Consider the following 5,124-nt stretch of genomic DNA (forward strand, 5'->3'; position numbering starts at 1 on the left):
TGTATGTAGGAAGGGATGGGTGATGGTTGCTAAAAACTTCCCTTGCTTTATAGGTGGCCTCTGCAAACAACAAATTTGCTTTGGAACCCTAAGTGGGAATGTACGGGGTGGGAGGAAGGGAAGGGGGCTGGAGGGCACCCCCCCCCAGCAGAATCTCTATGATGTCAGAACTAGGAGCGCTTCCAGCCCAGACCTTCCTCTAATAGAGAAGGAAATTAAAACTAAAACTGAACATCAGCAAAGTGACCTTCTCAAGGCCGCAAAGCCAGTGAGTGGTCACTGGGGTCAGACCTGTATTACACATCCCTGACTCTCTCCTTGGCATCTCTAATTCTGTGTGCCAACAGAGAGGATGGAGGGGAGCCAGTGACCCATTCCACGTTCTTGATATGACTGCTTACCGCTAGTTGAGGGCCAACAAAACACACTAGGTGAAGGCAAAATAGTGAGTTGTTTTTTCCCCCCAAGAAGCTTTTCATAATAACAACTAATGTTTTTATAGTGTTTTAGCATTTAAATGTAAGTTTTTATTTAATCCCCACAAGAGCCCCATCCAGGGGGGATTATTATTGACCTATTCTTACAAATGAAACACAGGTTCAAAGATGTTTAATTATTTGCTCTTGGTCGTACATCCAGGAAACAGCATGATTGGGACTCAAACAACATAGCAAGCTCCAGAGGGGCCGGGACTGCACCTGTCCCACTCATCTCTGTACCCCTGAAGCATAGCCCACTGCTGAATGACTCAGTGAACCTCAGGACTGGCTTAGATTCTCTGAGCTGTTCTTCACACACCTGTTAAATAAAGGGTCCTACCACTGCAGGGACCACTTACATAGCCCTCAGTGAAAGAGGTATGTGTGGACACAAAGCCCGCTCAACAAACACAAATACAGCTCATACAAAGGTATGTTACCGTCCAACGTGGGGCCTTCTGCTCGCCGCAAGACATGCCAATAGTCAAGAGGCAAGGTGGTAGGAGAAAATGGACTTTTTATTATAGCTTGCTAGCAAGAGGGAAGATGGCCGACTCATGTCCAAAAGAACCATCTTAAAGGGGCACGAAATCTTACAGCAGTTATGTAGGCCATTGGGTTATTGGGGAGGGGGTTAGGAATGTTGACCTTCTGGTGTTACAGACTGGGAGCGCCACACCAGATCTTTCAGTTTTCACTTATGATGGCTGTCAGCATAGACTCACTGTTCGGGGGGTCATCACATTCCTAAGGAACTCAAAAAAAACGAAGTTATCATCCTATTGCAGCTGGGAGGTACATACACAAGCAGGGATTGTAAAATCTACAGAGCAGTTAGATCTTCTGGAGGGTGCGTATCCAGCTGGGTTAGTTTGTCAGAGGTCATTCAAAGTTATAACAGAGTTTTTCTTTTCTACAGTATGGCTACCGTTATGTCAACCTTGTCTTAAGCCGGTGTCAGGTACACTTCCTTTGCTTGGAGCTTAATTTTAAATGTTTTTTCCAGGACCTCGGCTACAGGCTTGGACATTTAAGAAAATGGAGAAAGGCAGCATTCCTTGCCCTGCCTTAGAAAGAGCCTGCGTGCGTTCCCCTGTGCCTCCGGGTGCTCTGGGCAGGTAGAGATACCCCACGAGGCGAACACAGTCAGCCTTCCTCCCGGGCTGAGAAAGTAGGTGGACAGCAGATGGCGCTGCCGAGCTACACACCTTGCATTCATGGAGTAATCTGTTCTGGGGCCAGAGAGTTTTCCAGAGACAGCCAGGGGTCTTGGGTGGTCTTCTTAGGCCTCGGGTGTTCCGTGATCCTATAGCAATTTCGTTTCTTTTCTCCAGAAATCTGAGTGACACCTGAGAGAGAAAGGGTAGAGAATAAAATCTTTAGAGTCAGACAGAGCTAGTTTTGAATTCCACTGCACCTTTTTTTTTTTTTTTCGTGAGGAAGATTAGCCCTGAGCTAACATTTGTGCCAGTCTTCCTCTATTTTGTATGTGGGTTGCCGCCACAATATGGCTTGACGAGTGGTGTGGGTCCGTGCTGGAGATCCAAACCCGTGAACCCCAGCCGCCAAAGCAGAGTGTGCTGGACTTACCTGCTATGCCACAGGGCCGGCCCCCCACTGCATCTTTTTGAACTGTGTGACCTTAGGTAAATAACTCTCTGAGCTTCAGTTTCTTCATGGGCAAGAAAGGATATTAATTCTGTTATGCAGAATTAGAGATGAATTTGTATCAGGAGCCTCTTACAAGGTGTGAGGTTGAACCATCTTTCCACATTTATGTATCAAGGGCCAGACACAGTCCTTGGCACTGGAACGTGTGTGATGGGCAAAAAGCAAATGCAGCCCCTGCCCTCTTGGAGGTTACAGCTTAGTAGGAAAGACAGACTTTAATCAAATAACCCCACGGAGAGATGACAAGTTACACCTATGCAATATGTGCAATAAAGAAGTGGTCTTGGAGCTCAGTGAGGAGGAAGTGCCCATGCAGGGAGATTTCCCTGGTAGTGAGGAGTGAATTCAATCTAAGGGATGAGTAGGAGTTTACCAAGCAAAAAGAGAGGGAAAAAGCCTTTCAAGAAAAGAGAACAGCTTATGCAATGGCCATATGCCTGTGAGCCTGACCCAGGGCTAGTGGAACTGCAGGGGAGAGAGAACAAGGTGGAGCTTAATAGGAGATGAGGCCAGAGACAGAGGTCAGATCACACAGGATCCCATTGGCCTCCTTAAGGAGTTGTGTCTTTAGTCTAAGAACAGTGGGAAACCATGAAGGATTGTAATCACAGGCTATGGACAAATTTCCATTTTAAAAAGGGCTCTCTGGCTGCAGGACTCATAGCAGACCCTCAACCCTCTTTTCCTCAATGCACCCTCAGGTACTAAAGTTGCTAAGTTCTGCTCGCTGATCCTTCCTCCTCATCCTTTGCATCCCCCAACATCTCTCATGGAACAATTGCAATGGTTTCCTAACTGGTCTCCCTGCCTCCAGTCCCACCTCCTCTACACAAGCTTGATCTTACTTGATCTTCAGAACATGCCTGCAAGGAAGCAGAGCAGCAATCCTTATCCCTATTTTGCAGATAAGAAAACTGAAGTCTAGTGGTGCTGTGGAGCTGGCTCTTACAGGCTTGTGAAGGCCAACTGTTAAAATTTCAGGAATTTTGCAAGCCAGTTGTTAAACACAGTCGCTATTAACAATTCAATTATACAAACAATTAAACAAATGATATTAAAATCAAAGATCTCACAACTCATCATTTCCTAATAATTTTACTATTATTATTTACCTATACTCTTGGGGTTTTTTATGTTATTGTGTCTGCATGATGAAACTATCGCATAACGGTATGCTACTGCTTGTCTTTTTTTTTTTTTTGTGAGGAAGATCAGCCCTGAGCTAACATCCATGCTAATCCTCCTCTTTTTGCTGAGGAAGACCAGCTCTGAGCTAACATCTATTGCCAATCCTCCTCCTTTTTTTCCCCAAAGCCCCAGTAGATAGTTGTATGTCATAGTTGCACATTCTTCTAGTTGCTGTATGTGGGACGCGGCCTCAGCATGGCCGGAGAAGCGGTGCGTCGGTGTGCGCCCCCATCGGAACCCAAGCCGCCAGTAGCGGAGCGCGCGCGCTTAACCGCTAAGCCACAGGGCCGGCCCTCAATTATCTAGATTTTAAAAAGGGATGGAGGGGCCGGCCCGTGGCCCAAGTGGTTAAGTGCCCGTGCTCCACTGCGACGGCCGGGGTTCGCCGGTTCAGATCCCGGGTTTGGATCCCGGGCACGCACCGACACACCGCTTGTCAAACCATGCTGTGGCGGCCTCCCATATAAAGTGGAGGAAGATGGGCACGGATGTTAGCCCAGGGCCAGTCTTCCTCAACAAAAAGAGGAGGATTGGCAGATGTTAGCTCAGGGCCGATCTTCCTCAAAAAAAATAAATAAAATAAAAAACTAAAAAGTGATGGAGAAAATGTTAATAATTCAGATTTAAATTTAGTGTGTGTGTCGGCCCGGTGACGCAAGCGGTTAAGTGTGCGCGCTCCGCTGCGGTGGCCCAGGGTTCGCCGAACCAGGGCGCACACCGCTTGGCAAGTCATGCTGTTGCGGCGTCCCATATAAAGTGGAGGAAGATGGGCACTGATGTTAGCCCGTGGCCAGTCTTCCTCCGCAAAAAAAGAGGAGGATTGGCAGATGTTAGCACAGGGCTGATCTCCTCACACACACACAAAAAAGAGTAAATTTGTGTCTGTAGCAGATATGTTGTGAATAGCACAAAAATTGAGGAAATGTGCTTTCAGTACTTGACAACTGTTTTCTGATTCAGCAAAGAAGTTGCTCCCATAATTGACAGTTTTTCTCTTTCCTCTTACATTGACATAGAGGAAAATATCAACCAACATTCATTCACGTCGCAATTACACTCCCCGGTCAATTGAAACCACAGGTTGGCTACCCATACCAGAGTTTGGCAAAAATCAATGAAATTATTCTGTGAGAATCAATTGGTTACATGAAAGTGCAATTGCATATCATTATTATTTGTAAATTGTACACTACACATCCTTTACATCAGTATAATTTATGATAAACTTATGTACCTATATATATGCATACATTCCCCTTTTCCCCCCAGAGGGTCGGCTGTTCAACATTTAGCAGCACACCAGTGGGTCTAGAACACATTATTCATGTGTCTTTCCATAAATATGCCAAGGGGATACAGTTAGTCAATGAAGAAATGACTCGGCCACGGTTACACATCGCAAGCGGCATAGGCGGGACCAGAACCAGAGGTCCTCCGAAGGCCAGCGGCTCTCCCAGCACCACACCAGGCTTTCCAGGGCCGCTCCACCTTACCGGGAGCGGTGGCTTAGGCCAGAGCGCCCGGGAAGTGAAAAACAGGGTCGAGGCAGGGGGACCAACGACCAGGCGAGAGGCAGCTCACGGCCAATAGCGGCCCAGGCCGCGCGCAACGTCACACTCCGTGGAGGCCGGCACGATCCTGTCCCGGGGAGGGGGGCGTGGTCACAGCCTCCCGGAAGTGACGGCATCGGGGGGCGGTCCTCGGCGGCGGGGGCGGCGGCGCGCGGCCTGGGCTCGCGCTGGGCTCCGCGCGCCCTCCGCCCCCCTCTATGAGGCAGAGACCGCGG

Source organism: Diceros bicornis, chromosome 18 (genome assembly GCF_020826845.1).
Source record: "Diceros bicornis minor isolate mBicDic1 chromosome 18, mDicBic1.mat.cur, whole genome shotgun sequence".
In the NCBI taxonomy this organism is placed as follows: domain Eukaryota; kingdom Metazoa; phylum Chordata; class Mammalia; order Perissodactyla; family Rhinocerotidae; genus Diceros; species Diceros bicornis.